The following is an 11777-nucleotide window of genomic DNA, read 5'->3' as shown; positions in this document are numbered from 1 at the left end:
TTTCTCAAAACTGTCATCCCAAACTGTACAAACAGAGCAAGTTAACAAACTAACCATTTTGGGGTGGGGGGATTCAATTATTTACTCCAACCTGAACAAGATTGTTATAATAAAAGAGCAATTAGTTTAATTATTAACCATCAACAAGCAATAGACCTAGGGAGAGCATAAATACCCATCAGACATTGAGTATTCATGGCCATCAGTACCTGACTCAATATCCCACCTTGACTAGGGTTTTACTATCAAAGAATCATAGCCAGAGATGACAAACCACACAGTACAGTGCCTCTATGCCATCAGCCCACTCCCAGCTACCTGAGGCATTAAAACCCACCAGAATAATAGGTTTGAAAGTCTGGGGAATGGATTTTTCCATACTAAGAAATACAGCATTGAAAAATACACTTTAATTTAAAGTGTAGAACTTTTCAAAGACAAGAGCCAAGTTTAAAAAAAAACAAAAAAAACAAACAAACAAGTACATTCCTTTCACTCCCACAGCCATTTATAACTATAAGGCCTGATTCTACCCCTTTGAATGAATTGTGAAGCTCACATTGGCTCCAGTGATAGAGGAGCAGAGCAATAGGCCCTGACTGTGCAATTGGATCGGAGTTGGCATATTGTACCACACACATAAATCCTCACTGGAATCAATGAAGCGTCACATGGACACAAAGGTCATCCATATGGATCAGGCCCTAGACTAATTTTCAAGGATTCATAGATTTTAAGGAACCCCATTATGATTATTTAGTCTGACCTCCTCCAAAGACCCTCACACAATTATTTCTGCATGAAGCCAATAATCTCTGTTTGTGCTATTGCATATGTTTGAGAAAGAGATCCAGTCTTGATTTAAAGACTACAAGTGATGGAGAAGCCACCACATCCGCCATAGGCGTAGGCGCTGGAACTGTGCGTGCTGCTACAACTCCACAGCTTGAAGTGGTTTCTATCTATACAGGGTTTACAGTTTGGTGCAGTGGCTCTCAGTGTAACACCAACAGACCCCGATCGTCAACGGGCAGGATCGAACCTGGGACCTCTGGAGCTAAATCCATGAGCCTCTATTGCAGAGGTGGGCAAACTACGGCCCGTGGGCCGGATGTGGCCACGGGACCGTCCTGCCTGGCCCTTGAGATCCCAGCTGGGGACGCTAGCCCCCAGCCCCTCCCACCTACAGCCTCAGCTTGCTGTGCCACCATCTCTTTGGGCGGCGGGGCTGCGAGCTCCTGCTGGGCAGTGAGGCTGTGAGAGCCGCCAGCCTGTCCCGGTGCTCTAGAGACTGGCGGTGTGGCAGGCTACAGCCGGGTGGCGCGGCTGCCAGTCCTGGTGCTCTGAGTGGCATGGTAAGGGGGTGGGGAGGGGGGTTTGGATAAGGGACAGAGGATCCCAGGGGGCAGTCAGGGGACAGGAAGCAGGCGGCAGTTGGATAGGCGTGGGAATCCTGGGGGCCTGTCAGGGGGTGGGGGTATGGATAGGGGTCAGGGAATTCAGGGGACAGGGAGCAGGTGGGTTTGGATAGGGGGTGGGGTCAGCAGTGGTTAGGGGTGAGGGGTCTCAGGAGGGGGTGGTCAGGGGACAAGGAGCAGGGGGCGTTGGATGGGTGGAGGGTACTGAGGGGTCAGTCAGGGGGCAGGAAGTGGGAGGGGATGGATAGGGGGCGGGGGCCAGGCTGTTTGTGGTGGTACAGCCTTCCCTACCCGGCCCTCCATACAGTTTCGGAACCCAGATGTGGCCCTCAGGCCAAAAAGTTTGTCCACCCCTGCTCTACTGCATGAGCTAAAAGCCACATGGCTCTTAGATCATGGTGTAGCAGGCTGACTCATTCATCTCTAAGTGGTCTTGGTGCCACTAGAGGGGACAGAACACCACACCCAGGAGGTGTGTGGGTTACATCAGAACCCCACTATACAAATTGTTCCAGCATCACTGTCCATAAGTGAGTTATTCCAATAGTTAATAACATTCTCTGATAAAAATTTACACCTTATTTCTAATCTGAATTTATCTAATTTTAGCTTCCAGCCCTTGAATCTTTTCATGCCTATTTCTGATTGATGAAAAACTTGTCTACTTTCAGAAACCTCTTCCCCATGAAGGTACTTTTAGACTGATCACTTCATTGGTTACTGAAAACCAAGCACCAAATCCATCACTGCTGCAATGAAATGCAGAAGCAAAACTACATAGTCCATTTAGGGCAGAAAGTGAAAGAGCCATCAGAGCTGGTTAAAACTGCAGAGGGAACATAGGCAGGCAAGATGTAATTACCAGAGTTGGAATTTGGCCTGGACACCATGGAGATGAAATACAGCAAATGGTTAAAGTATACTGGAAACATATGCATGGCACCTGATTATTGAGGAGACCTAGAAAATGAAAAAGAACCATCAAAGGGAAAATTTCCCCAGGAATTGTTAACTAAAAGACTGGAATACTGAATAATACCTACAGACCAGTGAATAAACTAAAGTCAGAGCAGATGGAGAGAGAGAGAGAGACAGACCACAGTGTGTATTAGTCTGGCTAATAAGTAAAGAACTAGGAGATAAAAACATCACCACAATTCAGAGGGCAGATAATGTTCAGCATTTCTACAACATTCCACATCTAAGGCTCATAATGTGCTTTACATGTGTTAAACTAAAGCTCACAACCTTCACGCCCTTGGAATATGGAGCCCTAACACGGGATCAGGAGGATATTTTATTTATTTAAGTAATACATTAAGCCTCCATTGCAGAAAAGACACCTGGGGGCTGTACAGCAATTTAGTTAAAAACCCACAAATCTGCCCCAGTGTCCCAGTTTACTTAAACATTGTATCCAGACTTCCACTCATCCCCCCTCCACAGCAGAGTAATCCAGAGGAAGAAGGGACATTAGATGGAGAAACTGAATCAAATGGAAAGGCATTTCCAGGGAGTTCTGAAAACAGACGGCGCCTGATGGGCGTCCTTAAAGGAGGCAGTGCCTCAGACAATGCTCTGCTGCCTATCTAATCCAGAATGAATCCTCGGTGATAAACAAGGACAATCCAACTGACTGCAACTGCTATAGGTGCTGGGGGTTCTGGTGTAAAGTAGTAATAACAACCCAGTAGACATGGTTTCTGCCTTCAGCACCCCCATTTTAGAACTTGTTCCAGCTCCACTGGCAACTGCTCTTGAGTGACAGAACATCGCAGACAGTTTCGTAAATACCTCCCTCCTACATTTTTCCAGTGATACCTTTAGATAATGTTACCAACATTTATAGCCCCAGACTAAGGCCCTGACCCTGCAAACAAGACTGCGAGTTGCTTTACACCCAAGTAATTCCATTGAGTTAAGTGGGACTACTCCTGTGGGTAAGGCTCAGGGCCTTGGATAACAAAATAAATAAAATTAAAGGTAGTAAAACTTGTGAAAGTAGCACCAGAAAGGAGGGGTGGCAACAGCTCCAAGAAGAATAGAGAGAGAGTTGACGATGAGTTTAGTGAAACGAAACAACAGCCAGACCGGAATGTGGTCAGAACTCCCAGCCTAGAAGGGCATTCTTGGAAAATTTCATAGAGCACACACACACCATCGAACACCACACCTGAAAATACATTTTCATTAAGTCCTTTTAAAAAAAGATAGAGAGAGAAATAATTACCCACCCTTTCATGATGCCTTGTCCCCATACCCACGTACACCCTCTGGGTGCTCCTCACATAGCCCACTGGCTGCTGGAAGCCAAATTCATAGTAGCCACAGCTTGGTAACCAAACTAAAAACAAACTCTTTTTATCAGTTCCGACCGACTGGAGTTAGTTCTCAGCTTTCCCTCTAAATCCTCAAACAAAAGACCTCCTGTCACTGTATCTTCTATGTAAATCCTAAAAATAAACAAACCCAGAACTGCAGACAACATGTATCACCGATTTTGCAGCATGGCTGCTTGGCGATAAGCCCCCTGACAGGCATCTCTTCCAGCGGTCTCAGGTTTATGAGTGAGCAATGGGACCACTATTGGAATCTACAGCTTACTCTTCATACCTAAGCATTGCCTTAAAGTTGACCTTGAAAATGGAATGAGGCCTTTCATGTACTGTATTTTTCATGATTCCTGAAAAGCTAGTTCCCCCCCCACCAAAAAAAAAAACACAAAAACAAAACAAAAACCCAACTTGAATAGACATCTAAGTCTTATTTAGGCTCGTTGGTGACCCTGCAATGTACCTGGAGTACCGCAGTTTTCTACAATTGCAGTATGTTCATGCACAAATGACAATCTGTTTGCTCTTTTGGGGCGTCCTCTTGGGTTTCACTGGCCCTCTCATTGATCACCCCAGATGTTCTAAAGCAAAAATCTGCTTGGAGGCCGCCCAGTTTAGTGATCTGAGCACAGGGCAAGAAACACAGAATTCCTGACTGCTAATCCCAGTTTTGATTCCCTCTCTGACTTTGAGCAAGTCACTTAACTTGTCCTCTTCAGTTTTTCCACCTGTAAAAGGGGTACAATATTTCCCTCCCTCACCAGGGAGTTGAGAGGATTAGTTAATCTTTGCACAGTGCTTTAAAAGGGGAAAGCCGCTATGTATTAATCATTAGTCCCTGGAAAGGCTGACCTGCACACACAACTCCCAGGAGCTGCAACGAAAGTTTCCTGTGTGCTTTGACCCCTTACTCTGAACATATTCCTTTTGAAATCTAGAAACAAAATGACTCAGTACTAACGTTTCAAAAGTCATTAACAGTGCACGCTCAAGAAATACTCATCCTTTTATTGGATCAAGAGTTCAGCTCCATTGCTTTCCTTGCAGAGGCACCTGTTAATATATCAAAGCAGCGAAAAGTCAAAATGGGTCCCTGGTCCTTTGCTGGCAGCTGCTGGATCACATGAGCCAAAAGGTGTCCTCCTGTGCCCAGGACTATAGTAAACTTGCCTCACCTGCAAGATGCTCTTTGCTTGATTTAAACCAGCCTGTCCAATCAGAATTGCCCTTGTGCTCATACTTGAGAATAAATACTTAAAAGGTCTGAACCAAACCCCACTGAAATCAGTGGAAAGACTTATTATTTGACATCAGTGGGCTTTGGATCAGGCCCATAGCACTTTTCCTCTATGGATTGATAACAGCAACATTGGTAAAGGCAGGGGAAAGAGGGCATCATTAACATTCCTTTCCACTTAGCCCACAGCCATGTGTTATATATTTCCATGTTTGAAGGTGGGACCTATACTGTACTTCATTGCCCCCAAGGGATCTGAGGGAAGTGATCAACAATAATAATAAAAAAAACCCTTATATTGTCAGAGTACCTATCATCCTAACGTACTTTGAAAGCTAGGACACCACCAAACTTTAGGGAAAAGTGAATCTACATTTTGTGTCGTAAACTCATCTGAAAAAAAAAGCTACCTTTAAATGCAGTGTATGAACTCAGTAGTGTAGGTGTGTCACTTGCTCTTACAGTGTTGTACATATTGTTTTCTAGCGTGAGAACAATTATGTGTCACTCCACATTGTGTTACTCACAGTCTCATTTCCCTAAACCACTTCCTTCTCTGCCCCAGGATCATCATCTAAACTTGCTCCACCAGCTCTCACACTCTAACACAAGTGCACACCCACATATGCATGCACAGCTTCATTTCCCAGTTTTCTTGAGAACGTCAGCAAATGAAAATCAAAACACTGTTAAACGTAAGCCCTGTTTGATTCTTCCATACGGAACTAAATTAATGAAAGGGCCTCACTTATTTATATTGGCATTATACCCAGTGTATCAGTTTAATTAGGGAAATAAATCTGTGCTAATAATGGCCATACATACGGTAGTTGTTGACCTTTCAATATTAGGGAAATACAGACTCAGCAGAAAGCCTTTGAATATTTGCCTCCATCAGATGAAAGGAAAATGATATTACAGATATATGCTTTCAGAACACTATACATTCTTGGGCAGAGGAGATAGTGTTTTGTAGAAACACAGGATTCATATATTACACCAATATCATTGTTTTAAAACTAAAAGTTTATTGTAAGTCGGCTGTACAGTACACAGACAAGCACACACACACACACTCACAAAATAGGGAAAGGGGTACAGTAAGATGCAAAGCACCAATCTACAAAAATATAATAAATCAAGAATGATCTTTCTTTACAGAATACAAGAAACCAGCCACCTCACTGGGAATAGAGCAGATAGGTCCTTTTCTGTATTTTATATAAAGTCTAAGGACAACAAGGTGAAAAACTGACAAAGATAGAAGGCTTCTTTATGTAGGTTTCCCTTTCAGGGGAAACCACTGGTTTAATGAGGTATTTGTTATGTGTATCTATTTTCAAATTGTTGTTTAGGAGCAGCGTTTCCTAAACTTCATTAGTCTGTCTGTTGAAGAGGCTTGTGGGTTTCAGCACTCAGCAGCAGTTTACTATGCAAGTCCCTAAGGAACAAAACTATCTAGTGAGCATGTCTGTTTAGAAAGGTTGCCATCCTAGCCTAACAATACTAACTTCAGACTCAACAGGATACATTCATTGATGATAAATTTCCATTATTCAGCTTCTAGTCTCTGGAATTCCTGGCTCTGGGGGCAATCTCACCCAAGCCTGGTGAAGACAATTAGAAGAGCCATCTCTTCTCCAGCGTGTTTCGTTATCTACTCCTCCCATCATACACAACTTCCTTGAGGGCAAGATACACTGCGTAATCTGATACTGAGTGGTAAAGTGAGAAGTACAGATTGAAATATTGGACTAATCTCTGTGTACCTAAGGCCAAGAGTCATTATGTCTGTGAACATGAATCCACCTCTGTCACAGTGTCATAGGTATTTTTCAAGGGTAAGTAAGTAGATAGTGGACATTTGCATACATACAAAAGTGTATGACTTTTTCATTATTCACATAGTATTGACACTTATTCATGTAGTTTTGAAGCTCTCAATTTCATTGTGCTCAAATTATTGCCTCTTTGGTTTGTAGCATGGTATTTCTAAGCACTCAGCAATGAGAGGTAACTACGGTAATCTGAATTAGTTCTCAATTTCGTCCACTGACAATATTTCATTCTGCTTTATTAATTGCCCAGATTCAGTTATACCCAATCCTTATCAAACCATTATATTCTGGTTTTCTTGTCAGTTGCCATAGACTGAGGCCAATGAAGATGGACAGTTAGATTCTAGGTTAAAAGAAAAGGAGGACTTGTGGCACCTTAGAGACTAACCAATTTATTTGAGCATAAGCTTTCGTGAGCTACAGTTCACTTCATTGGATTCTAGGTTTTTGGAGGGTTTTTTGGTTTGTTTGTTTTCCAAATTAACAATATCCAATATCCAAGTTTAAGTGGATTTTTTAAATGATTGATACAGAATATCACATTGCAGAGAAAATAATATTATTTATGAGTTGGATAAATTCAGAAAAAAATATTCAGGCTCAAGCTAGTATTTCTGAGATAGGGCACAGAATCACAGGACTGGAAGGGACCTTGAGAGGTCACCTAGTCCAGTCCTCTGCACTCATGGCAGGACTAAGTATTAGACCATTCTGGACAGGTGTTTTCTAACCTACTCTTAAAAATCTCCAATGATAGAGATTCCACAACCTTCCTAGGCAATTTATTCAAATGCGAATCGATATTTGACTGTAAGGTAATGACAGAAGTGAAGGAGAGCTAAATGTCGTATTTTGTAGTCACCAGATGTTAAAGTATAATCTTGTAAAGATTCATTTAGTAGTTTGTAACAAGGTATCATTTTTATTTTCGATATTATATCTATCCTGTGTATCGCCTGACAGAGCTCAGAATTCTGTGTTGCTCTTAAATTGCTAACACAACATATACATTATAAGTAATTAATACCAATCTATATTAGAAAGAGGCACTTTGGTGCAGTTTGTGTGTGTGATATTTGTGTTGATGAAGCAGTATACACTGAGTTGTACACACCAGTAGAACCTTTCCATAAGCTGCACTTGCACAAGCCACTTCTCAAAGGATGTCTCTGCTAGCACCAAAGTGTATGCAAAATGTCTAGATTATAATGATTTTATGTGTTATTTCTACACCAGTTCATTTTGCTATGGCATCTTCTCTTTTGGAGCCCTGGAAGCTTGTTCTTTCAAAAGAATTATTCCTTTCATTTGAAAGGGGCTTGTTGCATTTTGTATTTGTCGCAATGTGATGGGGAGAGGCCCAGCCTGAGATCCAGGCCCCATTGTGTTAGGTATGTACAACTGTAACAAAAAGTCCCTACTCCAAAGGTAGAGGAGAGATTATCCAATGGTTAGGGCAGCTAGCCTAGGACTTGGGAGATCCTCCTTCAATTCCCAGCTCTGCCACAGACTGCCTTACCCCTAAGGGAATTCTGTGCCAAAAAATTAAAAATTCTGCACACAATATTTTAAAATTCTGCACAATTCTGCAAATTTTATTTGCCAAATAAATGTGGAGGCTCCAGCACGGCATTGGGGAGCACAAGGCCACTGGCTTCACAGAGGTGGGAGATCACTGTGCAGCTCCCCGCTTAGGACATGGATTCAGTGGTGAGGCTGCACCCAACCCTGACACAGCACAAGGATAGGGCCTGCCCCAGAAACACGCCAGGGCCCTGCCCCTCCATGCCAGGTGCGGGTAGGCAGACTCAGCAAGGCAGGATCCAAGTGTGGAGAGATTCAGTGTGGGGGGGTCCAGGTGTGAGCTGAGAGGGTTCTGTGTGGGGTAATCTGGGTGCAGGCAGCTGAGCGGGTGAACCGGATGCACAGGCTTGTTGGGCAGTTCTAGGTTCAAGCGTAAGGGGACTCTGGAGGGGGATTCAGGTAAAGGTGGTTGGGGCTCAGCGGGGGGGGGGCAGTTCTGGGTAAGGGATAGAGCTCAGCCTGGGGATCAGTGGGGGTCCAGATGCTGGGGGAAGAGGGGGCTCAGTGGGTGGAGATACAGGTGCAGCTGGTTGGGGCTCAGGGGGGTGGGGATCTGGGTGTGGATGGCTCAGGTGCAGGTGTGGGGGGGGCAAGGTTCAGCAGGAGGGTCTGGATGCACAGGGATTGGCCAGATGGGGAGCAGCTCCCTGTACAGGAATCCCTCCCTCTGCAGCTGAGGGAGGGGGGGGGAGAGAGAGAGAGAGAGAGTGAGTGAGTGTGTGTGCGCATGCATGAGTTTGCAGAGCTTCCCCCAGCGAGTGGGGGAAATCTGACTCAGCCCCGGATGCCGTGCATGGGAAGAGGAAGTCCCATCATCCCCAGCTGAGCTGGGACTAGCAGCTGATCCCGACAGGGTAGGAGCCATCAGCCAGGTCTTCCCCAGTCCGGCCCCCTGCCCCACAGTGATTAACCTCTCTGCCGGCTGCCCTGGGCACCCAAAACATACTACTGTGTAGGGTCGCATGACTGCTCTTGTGGCTTCCCTAGCTTCCCCGTCAGAAAGTCATTTTTCTGTGGGAAGCAAAGAAATCTGCGGGGGATATAAATTCTGCACTTGCACAGTGGTGCAGAATTCCCCCAGGAGTAACTGCCTATATGACCTTGGGCCAGTCACTAAATGTCTGGGTTCAGTTTCCCATCTGTAAAATAGGGATAATACCACTTCCCTGCCCCACAGAGAGATGAGAGAAGTACATTAAGATTGTGAGGCACCCAAATGCTACGGAAATGGGGATCATAATTGTACCCCACATAGAAAGAAACTGATTAATCTAAATGGACAAGACAAAGGGTAGGAGGAAGAGAACAGTATTATCCCCATTTTATAGATGAGGAACCAAGGCATGTAGCAACTTGGCCGGGAAGTCTGTGAGAGTAGAACCCAGACCTTCTGAGGCCCAGGCCAGTGCTGTCTCCCCAGGACCCCACTTCCTCAAGGAAGCTGTAAAATGCTCACTTAAAACAATTGCATTTTTCTCAGTGTAAACAGCACTGTTGCATTAACAAGTATAAATGTCCTATAAGAATTAGAGGTGTTTCTTCTGAATACAGTTACCATTTCACTCTCCGCTCTACTGTTGAGTCTATCAAAGCCAGTAAAGCCCAGCTGCCAGCAGGACAGCCAAAACCCCAGTGCTGGTATGAGAGCTGAAGCAGATTGTTGGTGGAGGGGAAAATCTTCCGTGAGATCCTCCCTCCCACTGCCTTCAAAAGCCTCACATTGCCCTTCCCTTCTGGTTGCAAAGGACTGGCGGGGTAGCTCTCACTAGATCCTATTACCATTGCGCCTTGGTCAGCCAGAGGGAAATGGCTCAGATGAAGGATTCCCATCCAGAAGTTTGGTGTTTTCTCTGCAGTGCTCTCTAACACTGCCATTCAGAGAGCTGAGGGACCACACCTGAAAGCCCCCTGGACTGGTAATTTAAACAGCTGGGCCAGGCCAGATTTTCTGGTAAAAAAGATAGTCTTCTCTTCTTGACATCTCAGGCTTGTCACATGATTGCACCACAGACTTTTGTCTGCAGTGTAGAGTAGCTGCAGGCTGGGTTATGGCTCTGTAGTTCTAGTGACAGTAGGGTAGTTGTATTGTCTGATGATTAGAGCATGGGAGGGGGAGTTGAAACTCCTGGATTCTGTTCCTAGCTCAGTGTGTGGCCTTGGCCAACTCTCCCAACTACTCTGTGCCTGTTTATCCACAGGGTGGTTGCAGGGCATGTTAAGATCATGGGATGAAGGCACTAGGAGAGGCAAACACCCTGTGTTTAGTAGCGTCTAACAGTCTGAATACTTTGCTCTGACGCTACACATATCCGATCCAGCCACCCACGCACGTTTTTGCAGGCAAACGGGGAGGTGACAACATTCTTCTCCCTTTGTAAAGGCAAAACAAAAAACATGCATCAGTTTCAGATGGAGATTCTGAAGGTAACAGTTGCAAAGGAAAGCATCCCAGGGAGGATTTACTGTAGTTACAGAGTAACAGCCCTGTTAGTCTGTATTCGCAAAAAGAGAAGGAGTACTTGTGGCACCTTAGAGACTAACCAATTTATTTGAGCATAAGCTTTCGTGAGCTACAGCTGTAGCTCACGAAAGCTTATGCTCAAATAAATTGGTTAGTCTCTAAGGTGCCACAAGTACTCCTTTTCTTTTTACTGTAGTTAAACCACTTTGCCAAAGGTTATAAATGGGGGAGGGCTCAGGAAATTGGACTAAGGATAGATTTAAAAGGAATTAATACAGCTGGGACCACTGCTGCAGAGTGCAGGCAATGCCAGCTAAACATTTCTCAACAGCAGATCAGCCTGACCGGTAGAGAGCAACTTTGTTTTCTGTAGTAAAGGCTCTTTCCCCTCCTCCTTTTCACCTGTTAAGTGAGCAAGGAATGTATTTTACCAAGAGGCCAACTAAACTGCATGGGCCACATCGCGGGTCACTAACCCATCTTCCTGGACCATTGAGTTGGGATTGTGGCCTATAGAGCCAAACTAAAATGTTCTCACCTAAACAATCTTGGTTTTTTTCTACTTGATTTGAACACATTGTTTCTACATAGATACTATCCTGGGCTCTGAAGGAGGCTCCTCACCATGGAAATATTTATGCTTTATTAGCACATACTATGTAAATGTATTTACTTCCGACACTTCATTTAGCACATTTTTTTCGCCCCCTTTTAATTCTCTAGGGAAGTTGAGTGTGAATTTATGCAATTCCAAAGTCACCTTGGGCTCCAATCCGCATCCTATCAGAAGGAATATATCCTTCATCACTCACATCCACCCATACCGTGATTACATTACAACGTTCACTTTGTTAGTACAGGATGTGCCGGTTCCTTCCCAGGCAGCCTGACAACGTAGTGGGGGGA

Source organism: Lepidochelys olivacea (assembly GCF_965140295.1).
Source record: "Lepidochelys olivacea isolate rLepOli2 genome assembly, chromosome: 1".
Lineage (NCBI taxonomy): Eukaryota > Metazoa > Chordata > Testudines > Cheloniidae > Lepidochelys > Lepidochelys olivacea.
Note: the sequence above shows the minus strand (reverse complement) of the source record.